The sequence below is a fragment of the Agelaius phoeniceus genome, chromosome 3 (genome assembly GCF_051311805.1).
Source record: "Agelaius phoeniceus isolate bAgePho1 chromosome 3, bAgePho1.hap1, whole genome shotgun sequence".
Classification (NCBI taxonomy): domain Eukaryota; kingdom Metazoa; phylum Chordata; class Aves; order Passeriformes; family Icteridae; genus Agelaius; species Agelaius phoeniceus.
In genome coordinates, this window is record NC_135267.1 from 21,709,871 (window position 1) to 21,730,490 (window position 20,620).

A 20,620-nucleotide genomic window follows, 5' to 3' on the forward strand; every position below is an offset into this window, starting at 1 on the left:
CAGATGAAGTAAAATCCACTTAAGTGAGTGTTTTTCCTTCATTTAACTCATTAAACTCATGTCTCATGTTTTGTTTCTGGAGCCATGCTAAATACAGACACTCAAGAATGACTTCAGCAGAATGCTTTTGGTTGGATAACTTGGAGATTTCAGACTAATGCTTTTGAGAGATAATCGGGTCTTCATGTATAGTCCTGTATTTAACTGATGATCAAATTTAACTTGAGAAGAAATATTATCTTGATAAGGTTAGCAGAGATGCTTTTAAGGGAGGATGTTTGTTTTATAGTAGTTTTCTATAGTAGAACAAATTACAGTCTATCTGAAAATGATTTCTGATGCATTTCCAGATTGCATGCCCAAAAAAGCTGCTGATCACGCTCTACTATCACACTGTCCTCGTGGCTGCTGCTATTGTGCTTTACTGTTGGCTTTATATTTGCTCTAAGCTGTTCTCAGATACAGTGTGGATATTTGCTGAATGTTTTGGAGCCACCTACACCTTTTTTCCCCCACTTTTCTGTGAAGTACAACTCTATACTTAAAAATACATGTACCAAACATAAAACTTGGACATCTTGAAGTTGTTTGTAATGCATATCTGTCTTCCAAATCTCCACGTAGATTTAAATATTCCAGTGTTTTAATTCTATACCTTTCTGTTACTTACATTTTGTTTTCCACTTTCTTCAGACTTCTTTTTGTATATGATCACTGTGTCTCCCAGTGTGGTGTCTATGGCATTAGTAAGAACATAAGAACTGCAGGGAGAAGGATTTCAATGTGTGGGATGAAAGTTACAGCACAAAATGCTTTTAGTCAACATGCCAATTTTGGCATTTTATTGTAGTTCATGGGGATTGTCCACACACTGCAACAAGCAAGTCTTTTTTCCCCCTTTGTCTTGATTTTCCTTTGAGTGTGTAGAGCATGGTAATAATTCATTGATGTAAAAAAAAGAGGTTTCTATCTCATACATCAAGAAGTATTTTGCTAAACTTTAGCTGATGTTGCAGCTGAAACATGTTTGTGTATATGGACTGGCTTTAAACAAACTGACTGGTACTGAGGATGACAACCTGTGACATCCTGGATGCAGACATCTAAAAAGAGAGATGGGCTCAAAGACAACATGATGTCTGTGAGGAAAAGTGAAATTAATGTATAGAAACCTCACATTTTCACATTGGATGACTGCCCTGTGAAATTGGCTCTGCACACAAGTTTAGATGGATTTCAGATTGCACTGAACTACACAGCTGTTCTGTTATGGACAAAAGAGCAAATCAATTTAAGGCTATTCAAGTCTACAAAAGTGATATATGTACCTTCTGTGTTGTATTGTGGATATTATGACTGCTGGCCACGGGTGTATTTTTGCTTTTTTAGAAAATGCATGTCCACAGTGGGAAAACAAACAGTACAAAGCCTGGAGAACAGCAAATCAAGGTTGGATGGACAATGTTAAGGGAATGACCAAAAAGATATTGTTTGGCTGGAGGAAGAAGATGACTTTTCAGGCTAGAAACTTCATCAGGTGTTGAAGTCTGTGACTTAGAAACAACTCCTGAGAGATTTCCCAGTGGCAGAATTACACAGAAGACCAAGTAGGACTTAATTTTAATTCTTTTTTTAAATCATTAGAATTAAAATCATTAGATTCCTCTGGTGTTTTGATTTGAAGTGTCAAGGCATATAGACAGTGATTCAAATATAACTACGAATAAATTTTCTTCAGAAGTTTGGCATACAGAAATGAGTCAAATGGCAAGATACTTTTTATAACTAACTGACTATAAAGCTGTGTGTGGATTTTAACCACAAAACGCAGAGGTCAGAGGTTCTATATCTCATTCTGTTCTGCCCCCACAGTTACACACCTTGTAGTTTTTTTACATTTTTTTTTTACTTGATTTGACCTCTTGTGCCTCTTGATGGTGACTGAGTTTTTCCTCTTTAGTATTTAATTAAAAAGTTCATAAATGAATGAAGACTTCTAAACCTGTAGTAGCTGCCTGTGCAGCACCAGAGCATGGAACATGGAGGCAATATTTCCTTTTGACTTACTATGAAATGGAGGATATGAAAACAGCACCCAGAGTGATGAAGGGGGACAAACATCCGCTTGCTGGAGGGTACCCAGTGATAGGTAAGACCCAGTTTGGTGTGTTCCTTAAGCAAATAACCTGTGCTGTGTTAGGTGGGGTGTACCAGCTTGGTTGGCATGTCACACTACAGCAGCTGGTCTGCTCCCACTTTCTCTGGCACTGATCTCGTGCTGCTGCAATGAACTCTGGAAGTACACAGAGCATTGAGTTTAATCTCAAATTGCCTGATGTCTCCAGAAAAACATTTCAAGTGTCTTATTATGTTTCAATATGATTATTTCAAGTGGATTTACGTGGTGACTTCCCCACAGAACTGCTGTGGTACCAAACCTGGCAGTGTTAAGGGCTCCATTTACAGTAGAAATCCTAGAGTTGTACATAGGTGGGATCTTTAGAAAATGTCCTGGTTCAAGCCAGGGTTAATTTTTGCTTTAGACAGGAGGGGGCATGGCCAGGACACAGTTATGCTATTCCACCTCACCTGATTGCTGGGGGCAGGGGAAAATGGCTCTTTTCCAGGGAGAAAGTGTTCAGTAGGTGGAGGGAGACATCCGGTATTGTCTGTTATAATCTGTGTTTTTCTGCATCAATAATTATACTTTTCTTATACTCTCTGTCATTGCTATTTTTGCCAATTAGGGTTTGTTTGTTTTCTCATTCATATTTACAGCAAATTTTTCTTATCTCTATCATGATCTTTGCCTTTTGCTCTTCCAAAGGAGGGGTGGGGGAGCGGCATGTAGTTTTAGTGGGAGTACTAAATTGAAGAAGACCATTCCTAAACCATGACAGCATAATAAAATTATATGCTGTGCTTCAATATTACACGAAGCTACACGATTTCTAGTTGTGTTTCTTGCATGCAACAAAGTTGCAGGTCTACTTTTAAGTTTCATTCATAAACCCCTGCGGTGTCTGCAGCATGATCATTTCAAAACAGCTGGTGGCATCCATCTACTCAGAGAATCTGTTGTTGCACATGGTGGATTTGTGGATAGGAAGTTTCTGAAGATGTTAGATCTGACAAGTCTGGAAGACACAGGGTGAGATTTCCTTGTGGCGATTCCCAATCATTCTTCCCGTCACTCTTTCACTTATTTCTTGGTTCAGCATAACTTTCCCCAAACAATCAGACCCTATCAAAAGTTTCTAACTACTCTTTTCATGAACAGGCAGTAATTGCTCTTAAACCTGCAAATGTGGTTAGTGGCATCAGAAGAAAAGATTTACAGTATTAATTTTGAGCACAGGAGTAATTTCTCCATTGACATTCCTACTTTCTTTTGGTTATGGTAAAACATTTAATGTAGCAGATGTCTTACCTCTTCGGGGCTTTTGGGAGCCATGCCCCATTTTTGGCAGGTGTAATACTCCCTCCTGGTGGTCTGTCACTGTCTCTGGGTGTGGCATAGATTACAGGTAAGAATGGCAGGACTTTGCACTGAGGAAAGCAATATAAAAGGCAGCTGGGTGAAGTTGAGAGGGAAGTGAGAATGTCTTTACTCCTATGGAGATGGCAGCCATGCTGTGACAGATCCGTGTTTACTTTTCACCAGTGAACAATGAATGAAAATGCTATGGCTTTCCTCACTTTGTCCGTCAACTACTGCCTTTTTGTGAAAATACCAAAAATTTTCTATTTTCATTTCAAGTTTTATTAAAAGAAATTATATCAGATTTAAAAAATAAAAATAAATTTAAAAAACTGAAATATCAGAAAACCAAGAGAATTTGCAAATGGAAACTGGGGAACTGCAAGAATTCTCCCAAATTCTGGATATTTGTGCCCTTATTTCAGTAACCATGCAAGCTTTCTGAGAAAATGGATAAGAAAGGGTGTCAGGGTGCTGCATGGGGTAGCTCGCCCTGAGGAGCTGGGAAGCTGGGGCTGAGGGTGGGAGCAGGGCAGAGGAGACCACACATGAGAAGCCCTCATGGGCACCCTCTTCTGAAATGCACTGATTGGTGTTTTTTTCTTTCTTTCCCTGTAAGAACTGGGAGCTTCTTCTGTGGCCACAGCATTTTCCCATGACTGTCCCATGGGGACTCCCTGATTAGCTCCAATGCCATGCATGGGTGGGAAAATACATGTAATGGGCTTCAGAAGGAGTATTGCTTGCTTGTTTTGCTTCAGCAAACTGGGGATGGTTTCCTAAAGGCATAGAATTAAATATGTGGTTCTTCTGTAGGTTAGGAAAAAAAAAAAGAGATTGCAAATGGATGAACTTCAGACTAAAAGATTTTTTTAATTAAAAACCTGCAAAAACCTTTTTGTACCCTACTCCTTTTATGATATCAGGACTACTTTGCTTTGGAGAGGGGAGGGGGGAGAAGAGGAACTGAGAAGAGTGGAGGGGAAAGGAGTAGAGTGGAGGGGGGAAGAAGAGAGGAGGAGAGGAGAGGAGAGGTCCATTGATGAAAACTCCAGCAGTTTAACTTCAGTATCCTATGGGGTATCCTAAATATCAAGCACTTTAGTAATATAATCCTTTGGTCCTTGTCCTATCCTCAGTGAACAAGCACTGTATTTCCCTGATTTATTGGCAGGCTTTTATACAGTTGACCCTTTTGTGAAAGAAAAACCATATGAATATTTCCTTTACCATGATATCCACATAGCACCTTACTGAATTTTTGTCTGTTTTCATAAGCCTATCTTATGAAACAATTTTTTTTTTCTGTTAGTAAGAAAAGGAGTGCTTATAAAGATTTGGGAAAAAAATTCTGTGAAAATAGCTGCTAGCTAATTCCTAACCTAGCTTTTAAGAGCTGTTCTTCTCCTCCACCCTGTTTTTCCTTTGAAATGAAAGTGGTAATCATCTGTATAGGAGGGAAAGGGAAGGAAAAGTGTGGGAAGAACAAATATGTGTAAATGAGATTTAAAGCAGAAGGCAAATGCCCTTTTATGCCAATAGATTTACTATAAAAAATAGATCCCAGAAGTAATGGAAGCACTTGACTAACTGATTTTAGCTGATAGTCTGAAGAAAAAGAAATCATAATAGCTAAGTTATGCAGCTGAATTTAATGAGATTTGCATAAAGCTAAATATTATCAAAAGGAGTTCATACTGGTAACAGTACAATTAAAAAAAAGCAAACAAAAAAAAGTTTCCCTAAAGAAAACTGAAAAAATATGCAAATTTAACATTTTTTAAACACATGGGTTATCCTTTTCATATTTCATATAGCAGAAGGAAAGAATTTTTCCCATAAGAATATTTGTGCCAATACCTTCTACCATCTATTTCAATATTTAGTATGGGAATTAACTGATATCTATATATATAAATATATATATATATATATATATCCCTCTTTATGTGAACTATAAGTGGTCCTGCAGTGCTGTTATGTCTACTGCTCTCAAATGTTTATTCAAGAAGTGCTGCCTTGCAGCAGAGATGATAGCATATGTCTTCCACGTTCACGTCTGTGATGCAGGGTTCTATAACAGGAATGTGATGACACACATTTTGCTACCAGAAACGGAAGTGAAACCTTTTCTTCCTTCAGAAGTTCTGTATAGTTATTTTTAAAAATCTGTAGAATTTAGGTGATTGATGTTTTGCTCCAAGATGCTAAATAAGGAACAGGAAAAGAGGACTACTATTTCTGGGTAATCACTGGGAAAGAACGTGTTAATTTATAACTGCTGTATAGCACATCAGCACTTAAAATTCTTGCTCAGGTGTTACTGTTGCCATTTTTCACATATCTTTAATGGAGTTATAGACATTTATAAGATAGAATAGTAGCATAACAAAAGTAATTTTATATACCTGAAATTTATTTACACTGGTCAGTTGATGCATTTAAAATAGGGATATGAGGTGGCAGACAACTGTAGCCAGTGATTTTTGTACTAAAGCTGCAAGATACCAGGAGAGTGAAAGACCAAAATTGTTTTAGTTTTACAAGCAAGTCAGAGTAATTTTTGTTTTATTGAGTATAGTTGAGGGAAAAATTCCTTATAATGAAATATTCACTTCAGGCTGTTTCTGTTCAATCATATACTGATTGCTTAAGCAAAATTATAACTTCTTCAGCAGAAAAATGTAAGCTATTTTGTGAAATTAAATATTTTTTTATATGCATTGACTGGGGATAACTTAAATTATTTCATGTTTCAGCAGATGGGTCCTTCATCTTCAAGAAACATTGAACCACCCATTACTAGTCTTGGTTGTATATAACCAATTGCAGACCTAGTCAGTTTTCAGTGGAAAGAAAGAATAGATGGGCATTTTCAAAATCCAGCACTATTTTTAGAGAGTGTTGTGGTTCCTGAGTCATTTAAACACTCCTGAAAGTCTTTACCAACATAGAAATTATTTTTCACTCTGAACGATAACTTTTCCCTGTATAAATGAGGCCTATTAGCCCTATAAAGGCCCCTCTGCAGAGACAGAAATAAGGGCCTTGAAACACCGAGGGAAGGAGAATGGCCTCTGCAAAAGAACAAAAATGTTCCAGATGAGGACATGGTTTAGTGCTGGACTTGGCAGTGTTGGATTAACAGTTGGACTTGGTGATCTTAGAGGCCTTTTCCAACACAAGTAATTCTAGGACAGTGACTGCCTTGACTGCTAACAGGACTTTTGTTGGTATTTGTTTCCGTCTAGAGTTTCATTATTGCTGTTTGGATCATGCTTTTATTGTGAAGGAACTAGAGTGAATTCCTGGAAGTCACTGGCAGTGGGCTAAAAAGTAACAGACCGTTTACAGGGAACTTCTTCATAAAAGTTACCATGGAATTTGAGCATATCAAGTTTCTTTTCTGCTTCCTCTACTCAAAATTACTCTGTTATTGATAGTTCCTTCTCTTCCCCACCAAGGGAAAGCTATTCTAGTTTTACTTCTGCTGTCTGCAAACAGTTTTGTTTCTTTCAAAACAGTCCTTTCCTATTGGTCTGCTAGTTTAACAAGGACTCACTTTGTTCCTATGAGATTGACTCTATCAGAAATTCACTCACATCTGTTCTCTACGAACTTTAGAAAGTATTCTGAGCCATTTTATTTAAAAATTACGCCAATTAATTTAGAACTTTGTAGCTCACATATGATTCTGGCCCACAGATTTCTTGAATGAATAAGCAAATGCTGACAATATTATTTAAATGATATAAACTTATTTTTCTTTTTTTTTAAATAAAGTGATATTCATTTTATATCTAGACCAAAGACTTTGACAAAGTTTAAAAATAGATAACTCACTGCTTAAGTCAAAGGAAGACTTTTAAACTGAAACCATAAGTAATGATTGAGTCACACATGCAACAAGTAATAGAGATATTTTCAATGTGGAAGTGTGATCAAGTCAAACAGAGTTTAAAATAAATACTGCTCCAGTACAGCAAGGAGAACAGAACAAGTGAGCATTGCAGTTCTTTTTGCTTGTGCTCTGTGTGCATGGAGCCTTTTTTTTTCCCACTAGAATATCCTTGGGAAATCTAACTATCATCACAAACTGTTCTTATAAATATACATGGAACTTGGCTGCTAGGGACCTCATCTTAAGAGGAGACTATTATGGCATGGTTTTTTTCAGCAATCTTTCTTCCAGTGTAATGGAACTTATACAGGGGTACATTATCTCACCCAAATTTGCTAGCATATCCCCTCTACATTTTTTTGGGTCATTTCTTCTTCTCTGTTGAGCACAAAATTGATATCCCAGGAAAAAAATCACTCCTTGAGGACCAGCTTAAGGTCACTGATGATGAGTGGACGAGTGGAGTGGAGTGACACTGGAGAAGTGATAGAATGTGATTGACCAGGGTGATCAATCTTAAAGTGTGGGGGGGGGGGGAATGTCTCTATGTATTTGGGTAAAATGCAGACCATCCTGAACTCCAAGTCAAAATTCCTGCAGGGTGTACTGGAAATCATGACAGTTTCAAAATATCCAATAACAAAGATTAAACTGCACTGAATATTTATTCATGTATAAGAGCACTAGCCACAAAAAATAATGAAGATAGGAGAAGAACCAAAACAGATAAGCAGGGCTGATGTGCTGAAAAAATACTGCTACAAATGAACTGCTCAGGAGTTGGTGCCTTGACATATCTCCAGGATCAACAAATCACTGACATTTTAGCAATGAGTGAAGTTTTTTTCCCATCTTGTGGTTGCTCCATATGGAAAAATGTTGTCGCTACAGCTGTATATTGGTTTAAAAGGTGGATGTAGAAGATTTAAAACTCTTTCTGATTTAAGGGACACGAACTCAGCTTGTTTCTATATGATTCTTCCCTCTCATGCTGGTTTTAAATTTTGAGGAGCACAGGGGATTTCTCCATACACTCACCCAGTGCTGGGAGGAAGTATTCAATATTGGCTGGGGTTGTAATGACAACTCAGGAAACTGAGATTTGTTAGCTCAAATATGTTTTAGCTGTCAGGCTGTGTGCTTGGTAATCTCTATTCAGTGGCCACAGTTCTTCCAAAAGGCAGCATGTGTCTGTTACCTCCCAGGGTCCATCCGTCCAGTGCCCTTGACTGAATTAAGGTTGCTTAGCAGAGGTAGCTGGGTCCTTCCTTGCCTCACTGGATAAGGAAGCCAACTGTTATGCAGAGAATATGGGTGATGGCAGACATAGTAAAAACTAGAAAGGTTAAAGGAGATGAATGTAAGCTTGGGAAATTGCCTCCTGTCTCTGCCTCTGCCACAAAGTTAGTATATGAGAAAGGGCAAATTAGTTAAGCGGAAATCTTCAGAACTGGACATTGAAAGTGCATTATCAAGGGATCCAACTTTTGATACCTGAAGCTTCTTTTAAATAATTGCTGAGCAATCACAGCTGCAGGCAGCGTTGCTTGGAGATGTGCTTTGAATATATAAACTGCTATGAAGACTTTTTCTGCATCTTAAAGACACAAAAGTATTTCTAACCTGCTACTGCAAAGCTAATAGTGACTAGAATCTCCTTGCTTGTTGAGTGGCTGTAAAAACGAGAAAAATAAAGTTTAATCTTCAACCATCTCCTTTTTGCATCAAAATACATGCCTACAAGAAGATAGGTGATATTGTATTCATTATTTCATTAGAAGTGCAGACAGACCTAATGACTAATGCTGATTAAAGAGTTAAAGAGATTGGATAAGGATAGTCAGGAACTCTTTAGAAATCATCTTTCAAGCAAGTGTCAAAAAAAGTTTGCTAAGGCAGTCACATAATTTACATTTCTCAGCTTTTGAATAATTTGGTTCAGACACATCCTACATTCTTTTCATTTTTTTAATCTTCTGGGTAAGATACTAGCTGAAGTCAAAAAGATTTGGCTTCTGTTTAGAAACTTCGTCTTAATAATGACTTAAATTGCAAAGGCTACAAAACGTATTTTACTTTGGTTCATGGAATCAGTGCATGAGGGTGGTGGGAAGTGACCTCTAGACGTGGTCTGGTCCAGCTGCCCTGCCCAAAACTCAGCCAAGCCAGACTACATAAAGCCAGCAGGGTTTCTAGTGTCTCCAAGCATGGAGGCTCAACAGCCCCTCTGTACACCGTGTTGCAGGGTTTGTCTGTACATGGCAAAGCATGTTTTCTGCTGTGTTTGACTGTAACTTCCTGTAATTCAGTTTGGGCTTGTGTTCTTTGCATTTTCACAAGGCTCTGCTGGGAATGGTGTAACACTCACCAGCCTTGCCCATGTTCTGCATTGGGCAGGGTAGGAAGGCAGACAGGGGTGAGGTGAGAGAGACAAAACCTAGATGGGCTTTCCCATAACTTGCTGTGCAGATCCCATCCATCAATGCAGCACCATCACGGGGTTCCAGCCATTTGAAGGGACATAAGACATGACATGCAATATCTGCCCTCCTTTCTTTATTCTGTCTTAAGCTATTTTATGAAGCCAATTGTGGGTAGGTCTTTGTTACTGAGATCCCAAAAGAGCCCTGTGCCCTCCCCTCTCACCACCCCCATCCTATACTCTCCTCTCCCCAGGCTCCCAGATGGCTCATCAGCCCTCCCAATATCCATTAATTCCCACTTCTCTCTCACATAAGGGATGCTCACCATCCTGCATAACTGATAGCAGAATAAAGTCATATTAACTTGGTAAGGGACATGCCATCAGCATGCTTGTCAGAGGGTTAGGGTTTTGTGCTAAACTGTGCTTTAAAACATGCTTTCTATTAGAATAATTTGCTTCTCAGTAACAGGTCCACTTAATGACTTGTTCTTGCAAGACATGAAAAAGGCTTTTGAAATGCAGCTAAGAAAGCTTTTGACGGAGGCTCCCCGGTCTCAATGCCAACTGTCAGATTTGGATGCAATTAATCAACTGTAAAGGCAAGACATAGAAACTCTTGAGGCCAACTGCAGCTTCATCATTACAGGATATAATACAGCATGTATTGTGTGTGACCATACAGTATGTTTATGTGGGAAACATCCTTCTCCTAGAATTATCCTTCTACATTATTATGTGGGAAACATCCATCCTCCTAGAATTATCCTTCTACATTGTTGCAGAAGGATATGGCATATACACTGCTGGAAGTAGCTAAGAGCTCTGACATGCATTGGAAAAGATATTTCATTACATTACCCTCCAGAAAATTTCACCTGAGCTAATTTACTCAGACAAACTGAAAGTAAGAGAATTTTTTTATATGATAATTCCCCATTTATTTTTCTATCTCTCTCAGCAGAATCATAAGAAGCTTGAAATTAATCTGGCAGCTTTTCTTTTCCAGGGCTCTGCCATCTAATGAAGGAAGCAGGAGCTGTTTTGAGCAATGCAGGTGATCATTTGCACAACTCAAAATGCAAATAATATTTGATATTTTATTGAGTGCCCATGGTAGTGCTTGCTTGTATGGACAAAATCCATTGCTAAATTTGTCTTGAATTTGTCTGTCCAAGCTGGTAAAAAAAAGACCAGTCAACCCCAGTCAATTAGAAACAAAAAGAAAGGACCAAGTTAGCACACATTTTCTATTGCAATAAAATTACACTCATATTCTAATGACCTGATGATGGGTCCAATATTAAAGCAGTCAGATTTTATCTTCTACTTAAAACCTTTATAGAAGCAGAAGCAAAACTTGTGGCAAAATTTAGATAAAGCAGAAAACCTGATATAGGGTCGTAGGAAAAACAAGATGAAGAGACACAAAATATCTGCAGTTCAACCTCCCACTCCAAGCAGCAGCAGGTTTGAGATCAGAAGTTGCTCAGTGATTCATCTAGTCAGCCCTTGAAAACTGTCTGGGATGGAAACTACACAAGCTTTCTGAATGATATTTCCAGTACAAAATCAAACAGGTGGAAAATAAAATGTGTTTCTGAATGGAAAATAAGGAAATACTATATGGCTAACTTTGTGCTGTTATCAGACATGTTTGCTATAACTACATGCTATGCCTTTCAGAAATAGGTGTGCATACTGAGGCACTCCAGATAAGATCCACAAACAGACTTGTCCAGATATCATACTTAATTTATAAGAAACTCCCCTTTCTCTAGAAGACTTATAGAAGGCTAAAATCCTACAGCCATGCATGTGAAATTGGCACCCTATTAGCAGAGTGGAGAATCTCCACAGCTGTCTGCCCCTCAGGGCTCCCAGGAAAGGCAGCCCTCCAAAGTCCCTAAAGGGGCTTTATCTGGGAAAGATAATATAAGCAAGTATAGCAGATCACAGCAGTTATGCCCAGAGCAGGAACTACAGCAGCCTTTCAAACATTTCATTATTAGAGGTAAATTGATCAACATTCACTGCAGGTAAAATTGTTTCCAACAGAAAAATTCAAACCCTTACTTTTCATGGTTCAGCCTTGATTTGATATTAGATCTGTGTAACCTAGGTTCAAGCCTTTATTCATTTTGGCATGCTGGCCCCATTTTATGAAGGAAATATAGCATTTGAAGGGCAGGAGGTAAAGTCAGTAAGAAGTGATATGATCCTGTCACATAGGACACTCCCCTGGAAGAGAACTGACCATAATTCCTGTCACTGCCTCCCATACTACTTTATGCAGGGCTTTTGCCAGTGATCCATCACCCTCAAAGTAAAATAGGGATGTTCAGATGGGACCTCCTGTGTCTCAGTTTGTGAGTTTGTGCCCATTGTCTCTGGTTCTGTCACTGGGTATCACTAGAGTCTTCCTCTGTCTTCTGTACACCCTGCCTTCTGATATTCATGTACATTGATAAAACTCCCCTGAGCCTACTCCTCTCCACACTGAGCATCCACAGGTCTCTGGACCCTCTCCTGGACTCTGCAGTCTCTCCAGATCTCTTTTGTACTGGGCTGACAGGAACTGGTCACAGCACTCCGAGTGTGTCTCATCAGTGCTGAGTAGAAGGCAAAGATAAAACAAAGATAAACTTCCTTGACCCACTGGTAACTCCTAATATGGCCTAACAAATGATTCAGGTTCTTCGATAGACAATCCTTGCTGTCATAATTTTAAAATCTTGGTGAATTTTCATGAGAAGGTTAAGATGTTAACCATGGAAGCAGATGCTTCTAGTGTTTTTTATTACTGAATAAGTTACCTAGATAATCTGTTGAGGAGAATTTGCAGGGAAAACATGAATCCTGTAACAGCCTGCCCTGTGTAGGATTTGCTTTAGTGCAGCTTGATTCAAAGAGTACATTTCAGAACAACTGGCTTGTTGTTGGTTGAATACTTTTAATATATCTCTTCAAGTGCAAATGAAATCTGAAAAAGATTAGTGTGACTAATGTTCCTTGAATTACTTCAGAGACAGATGTTTTAGATCCCAATTCTGCAAATGTTTTTCCTTAAGTATAACTTGACACTTCTGAGGACTGTTCATTTTAGTGATTATTCTGTACCAAAGCTTTCAGCTGGGGATAACTTGACCTATAATAAAGCAGTCTCTGATCTTTGTTTCAGTCCCTATTTCAGTAAATAGGGAGGACAGAATTGAGCTGCATGTTCTATTGTTAATGAAGTTGCCTTTTTTCTTTTTAGAAGAGCTGTAATAATGATTTTTAAACTAATTTTCTTTATCTATGCAATGGTTCTATACCTTTGTTCCTTCTCGCTTCAATAAATTTGAATCTTAAACTCTCCATGAAATAGCCAATTTGAAAAATGGAGAAGAGTAAGTCTCAGTGATGGGATGAGTGAACCTTCTTGCTCCTTGATTTTCCTTGAATTTGGATCTTTATCAGATTTTCATGAGTTGTGAAACTAAATGGTAGTCCTAAATTTTCCTTCAGATTATCGGTGTGAATTAAATTGCCTCAGAGGTTGTGGACATTGATTTGAGAGGACATGGTTTGATTAGGACACCATGAGAGATGGTAATATAATATTTTACCCTAAAAAGCCTCAGCATTACTGTTTTTTGGTCAGGGCCCTGATGCTGAAGCATGACTGGAAAATGGTATTTTTCTGCATATGAAAATTTGCAACATAATACTTGTAAAGGAAAACCATTTTGGAGAAATGTTACCTAGGCTTACAGAGTACTCCTTTTCCTTAACAAAATATCACTTTTTGAAATCAATTTCTCCATGAAATCCTATTTTGACAACAGAAATGGGCCATATTAATGTGTGTAGAATTTGCAACCCAGTTCAAACAAAGCAAATTTGCTCAGCTTCCTCTTGATGCTCCTTCAGTACAGAGACTTGCAGGCTCCAGCTTTCCTTGGAGTCCCCTTAGCAGTGATTGCCAAACTACTGTCAGTTTAGGAACATGCAGAGATTCATATGCTAGTTCTGAGGTCCCCTGGGATTCTGCTAATTGTACTCATTCCTTGCCTACACAATAGAATGCATTTATAATCATTGTAACCTGTGAAAACACTAATTTATTAGTGCTGAACATGGCTTGTTTCACATTAAGATAAAGTAACTAAAACTAAAGTCAGGGAGAGACTTTATTCTAAAGGCCCAATGAGCTGAGACCCCTGGATATAATTATGTATTCCAGACACCTCCAATTATCTTTAAATGCTGTAGATTCTCTCATGATTTGTTCAGAAATTCATACTACTTCTGTGGAACTCCACTGATTTAATATTCACTCTATTCTATAGGGGTTTTTACTGAAAAAAATGGGGTATGATTTTTTTGCAATTCATTTACCTATGGGAATTTTCCGTGTGTTGGAATATATGCATTATAAAAACTATGTTCACACTTGAGTCTGACTGAACTGATCAGATAATTGTTAGTTGAAAACAGGTAGCTGTTTTCTTAGTATGCAAACACTAAACACATAATTTTCCCCCACACAGGGCTGAATGACAGGATGTATAAAAATGTTCTGTTCTATTTCTACAGATAATTTTGTTTTCCAAACCAAACTGGAACAATATCTCCCCTTCCCTTCTGACTTTCTTGTGTAAAGAAACAAAAGGAACAGAAGCTCAGCCTGTAGCAGTTCATTAGCCCACATCAGCAATTAGTACAGGCAAGATGCAGTACTTGTATTTGTTCAGCAACTCCTTTATGCACGTTGTGACACAGAGCTTCCTTCATTTTATAGCCAGGTTGCAATTTACAGAGTTCACAATCCAGGTGCCAAAGTAAAGTGTAGGAGTACTTGCATCCATCCATCATCAGTTAGTTGACATTTTAGAGTTACTGCAGTTTGCAAATGACCTTTGGGGTATTAGAAATGTCTGTGCAGTCACCACTGTGCTGTCAGCTTGCTGCAGCCTAAAAATTCCACTGCCTTAAAAGTTTATCCCAAAAGGCATTACCACTTCCAGGAAATAAATTAATTGAAATTTATATTAATCTTCCCCCCTCCCCACCCCTCATATTTCCTTGTTGCTCCCTATTGAAAGTAGAAGGTGAATGAAACTTTTAAAGGAGATAAATTTTACCATAGCACTGAATGCCAGTTTAAAAAAAAAAAGTTTAAGGGTTTGAGTCATTCACAATGCATTTCCACAATCTAAACATTCCAGTGCTTCTCAGAAAGAAAACAAAAAACTTTAAGAACCTGGTCTCCCGTGAGCAAGTTCTCTAGAACAGGTCTTGTGTTTTGTTGAAAAAAGCAGGTTTTTGTGTTATGGGGAAAAAAATATAATGTCCCTGAATCATCAGTCCCACAAGATGACCTTTGCATAGAAAGTATACAGAAAATTTTATCACATAATGTGATGATAAAGGAAATAATGTAATCTGCCCACCAAGACAAAGCATCAGCAGAGTGGTGAGTGAATATCTTCCGTCTTTGTTTTTTCCTTTTCCTCTCATTTTTATAGTTTCATTATAAAAAACATCCCTTTGGTGGAATTTCATTAATAGTCTAGAGAAACTGAACCCCTGTTTCAGGCCAGTTTTACTAAATGTCAGTAAGGGTGGTATGTTTTCTTTTCCTCTTGACAAAGAGGGTGGTAGGAAATGCATTACATGCAGGATACAGGAAGGGATACAGAATATGGGAGCTCCAAGTAAAATTTTTCCAATGATAAGGTTAAGAGGCTTATTGCTGTAGTAGTCCACCAGCTAGGGGCTATCCTTGAGTTATGAATTATTAAAATGATTTTTTATTTCTACAGTGACCTGGTTGCGCATAACAGCCACTGATTTTTGCAATCATCTCCCTTGAGTTTGCCATCTTAATTCTTTGTCTCTTTTTCTTAATTCACAGTGACCAGAAAGTATTTTTTCAATTTCACTAACTGAAGAATGGAAAAAGGTTGTGTTGGATTCAAGTTAATTTATCAATCCTACCCAAACTCTCCTTTTTTTTTGTCATTGACCTTCAAAAATCCATAATTTATATAGTTCTACTTTACTCATCTAGGAGATGGGACTTAGGGGTGCATGATACTATGAGTATGCCTGTAAGTTTTTCCTTGAGAAAATATTTAGGAACTCTGGTGTACTATGAATTTCTTTTAGAAGACTTGTACAAATGAAGAGTTGAGAGTTTCAGAAGTTTTTGAAGCATTGTTAATTTGATACACCTTCTGCTTATTCTCACTTTCATTGAGCAAAATTAATACTTTGTCTTAATATGTGATTTTTGCGGTTGTTTTTCTTATGGCTGTATTTAAGTTAGAAGTTTGGATCTTATTCTGCATTTAATCACTGACTGCAGTGTTACTCTTACAGGCAAAGTAGTGAACTAAAATACTGTAGTGAGAGAAATTATGTTGTAGTACAATTACTAAACTATGCATATGTTTTAGTTAAAATTAAAATACTTATGGTCATTTTAATATGGGTTGTTCCCTTAACTGCTTTTTGAAACAAACCTGTGTCAAACTGGCTTTTAAAGAACAAAAGTTTCCTTTTCATGACGTGAGAAAAATCATTCAATGTAATATTTCACTGGCATAATTTATTGCTTTTTGGTTTAAGTTTGTTGCTTATTGTGTTTTGGTTTGGTTTGGTTGAATTTGTTGGGTTTTTTTTAATCTACATTGTACCTCAATATAGAAAAGAATAAAAGAAAAAGAGTGTATAAGAATAATGTTACTGTTCATATGTTGCTTTTAAAAATCTAATTACTTTCTGTCTCTTCTTCTCTCTTTCTGTCAGGCTGTGGATGTAAAATTTTTGCCTCATGCCCAAACCTAAGTGTAATTTAGGGTGGGAGAGAGAGGCAACATACAAGGGCACATATCTTGGATCAGTGAGGAGGAAGGAAATCTAGGAAATAGTTAATCCTGTCCCAAACTGGTGTCTGTATTCTGATGTGTGGACACCTTCTCTGAGTGCCTGCCTTTCACCTTCTGTACCTGAGCCATCTAGACACTTCTGACAGTCTGTTTGAATGTTCTTCCCCCTGTGGCTTCAAGAAGAGAGGGGAAAGATGAAAGGCAGAGGGATTGGGCCAGTGCCTTTCTCTGTTGTGCTTTCACAGTATTTCTTTTCTACAGGACCCGGTCGCGATGATTCAGGAGTGTCAGTTTTGGGTCTGGCAATGGGAGCAGAAGTGCACATCTTTACCTACATTCCCTTTTGTCTGTCTTGTTGCTGGCTTCCCAGCCTTCTGTACTGCAGTCTCTGCACACTCCTGATGTTAATCCCCAAGTTTGGTACCCTGATATGGCTGAGGCACATGAGCAAACAAGCACAGGACAGGACAGATTGTCTGTCCTCTCCTGAGAGTCTCTGTGACTTTGAGAGTACCAGAGTAATCCCTTTTTATAGCTGATATGAAGGTAAGTAGGAAAATGGAGTATATTTAGAATTAGTTTTGTTGTTTTTTTTTCTTGAGCTGTTCCTTAAACTGTTCACAAAATTTACAGAAGTGTAAATTTTTGATTAAGCTGATTTTTTTTATGGTCTTCATGTGTAGCTGTGGTGGCATATAGCTTGACATGATAGGCAATCTCATCTAGCTGTCTAGAAATTGTCTAAACTGACCACTGACATTTTTAATTGCTTGCAAACATCCGTAATTGTTTCTTCATTAGCTGAAGAGAAATGCCAAAATCACTCCAGGAAGAGAATTTCTATTTGGCCAAGGAACTCAAAAGCTGATGTTGAACAATATTTCTGTCTTCTGTAAATTTTGATGAAGACAGAATGTTCTCCACTGAAAATGCTGATGCCCCTATAATTTTGAAATTCCGGAATATTTTTTAAACAAAATCAAATGTTGAGAACTGTAATTATTCCATGGCAAAAGCAGAATGTGGATATACATATCACAGTAAATTTGGCATTAAGTATATCCTTATGAACATTCTAGAAATGGAAAAGATTGGGTTTTTTTTCAAAAATTAAGGGATAGAAATGGGTAGAGCTGCAAAAATAAGCTTTCTTTAATTGATGGGCTTACAAATTTATGAACCTGCAGTAGGTCAATCGCACTGGGATCTCCTTTTATGTATACTTAATTCAATGTATACTAACCAATGTATGTAATAACTATAATAGTGCTTAAAATTGTTCAAATTTTTACATGACTATATGTGTAAAACCTTGTGGCAACAGAAGTCTGATTTTTTCCATTCATAGCATTTAAATAATTTAACTTTGCTCAGCAAGGTCAAGTTTTAATGTGCAGTGGACATCCATGAAGCCCTGGAGACTTGTAGACCTTGAGATCATGACCTGTTTGTAAAACCTTTCCAGGGTTTTAAATAGATATTTATAAGAGCACTTATCTGAAAACATTTATGAATGTGATATCATAAATGTTTTTCATGGAAAGAAATACTGACAAGTAATTATATGCAGCAGCTTTCATTTAAATGGCTTCTAGACTTTTTAGAGCAAATTGGCCAAATCAAAAGTTTCAAGATGGAAGACTGTAGCAATAACACTAGTTCTGCCTGATAGAATAGTTTTATTTTGTTTAGCTGAGGTATGCAAGTCAGGTAGCCTGATGACGAAATCTTAGGTTTGCATTTATTTCACTTTTAGTTTTCAGCCTTGATAATGTCATGTGGTGGTGTATTTGAACACTGCAAATGGCTTTAGTGGTTTTACAAGGTCAGAGTAAGCCAGTTAGGTACATGGTCATATTTGTAATCATGTTATTATATCTCAGATTATACAAGGCATGGGTGCAAAAAGGGTCAAATAATCTAATACACTATTACAGCACTTAAAAATGTCCTCTCTAAACTATTCAACTCTAGGTCTTTTATTATGTCTTTGGTTTGTGAATATTCATTGTAATATGATGTTTTAAAAGAACTTTCAGAGTTCTTCCGTCTCTGTTGTGAATAGTGATGAAAATGATCTGAATTTAGATTGAACAGTGGTGTGTTTACTTTAACTTATAATCTCATATCTGTGTAAATGGATTTTGTCACAGTTTCTAGTTGTCACTTGCATATATAGTGGCAAGTCACTGCTGCAGCAGGGTCTTTTTGTCCTTGAATCATAAGGAAAGGAAATAATATTATAGTACCTAGTGAGGTCTGAAATCTACATTTCTGCTGAACTGTATGGATCACTTATTTGAATACAACTAAAAGTATTTAATCTATGGCTCAGGAAAGTCCAGGTTTCTTACAGCACTTTCCACTGTGTTTAAAGCATGTCCTTTGTATTTTTTTAGTATGAAAGATTAACTGAAAAAAATAAGCTTCAGAAGAAACGTGTGTTATTGAAGTTGTTTGTGTGTCTGTCTGTGGCTGCCCACACAAATACTGGAAGTTGTTCATCAACACTTTACCACCTGTATTCGTTTTCTGCTTCAGCAGTGACTAATCTATTGAAATTTGACTTGAATGTGTCACATTGTTCATGAATGTTTTCTCTTTATGATGTTCAGTATTTGGTATACATCTTTCACATTCATACCTACTTATTATTACTTTCTTTGAAAAATTCTAAGCTTCTGTTCAGCAGAACATTTAGGCTATTAATGTAATAAAAATCAATGTCAGACCATACATAAGGCCAGGTGAAATTTAAAGAAAACTTATTTCTCTCATTGATGCTCGCAGGTTTTACTCCCCCTCTCACACCATGTTCTTAGGCCCTATGACACATATTTGTGTATCAATACCCGATGGAGGGACTAAAGAAGACTAAGCCAAACTCTTTTCAGTGGTACCCAGTGATGGAACCAGAGGAAACATGCACAGTTTGAATAAGAGGAAATTCCATTTAGACATAGGAAGAAGCTTTTTTCTTTCTCTTACTGTGAGGGTAACTAAGCACACTGGCACTAGTTGTCCAGGGACATAGTGAAGCCTTCAGCCTTGAAGAATGGCTAGGAAAGCTAAAGCCCTGATAGAATTAAATCTGGCCAGGGACATGAAGGGCAGCAAGAAAAGCTTCTATAGGTATATTGGTGATAAAAGGAAAACTATACAAAATATAGGAGCTCTCCAGAAGGAAATGTGAGACCTGGTTGCCCAGGATATGTAGAAGACTGAGATACTCAATGTTTATTTTACCTCAGTCTTCATCAACAAGTCCTCTAGTCACACTGCCCCTGTCATAGAAGGCAGAGGCAAGGACTATGAGAATTAACAGTCCAGGTTTCACCTGAGCTTTGACAAAAAGGATTTTTAGTCCTTAGATGTCAGTTTCTGTTTTCTGTACACTCATTCTGTTAAGATCCCTAAAAAATTTGCAATTATATATGTAAAATGTGGAGTTTAGTTATTCATTCTGAAAAATTTAGACAAAGTTTGGCAAATGGACTGAGGTACTTTCATGTCCCTATATAAACTATAAGTTTAAACTCTAAGTAGTAATGATTTGCTTTGATTTTATATCATCGTAAAGTTGAATCCCAGTATTTTTAAAAACTTTTAATACTCATTAATGTATTCATTTGTTGTCTGCTTCCTCACCACCTTACAGATTTTCTGTCAGGATTTTTCAGAATTACACCAGCAAAAATATTGACCATGTTATGACTGTCATTGGAAAGATGTTGGTTGAAAAATATCCGAGAAGTTTATGTTGCCCTTCTGCTATGGGGCAGCTGTTGTACCATGTAGGCCCATATAATCTGTGGCAGATGCAATTCCCCAGGAGAAAGACTTTATGAGCCCTGCTCATTCTGAAACAAATGAGGCAGGTGTTATATATGTGGGTCTTCTTTGGGAGATGCATATCCTCTGTTCCCAAAATATTATTT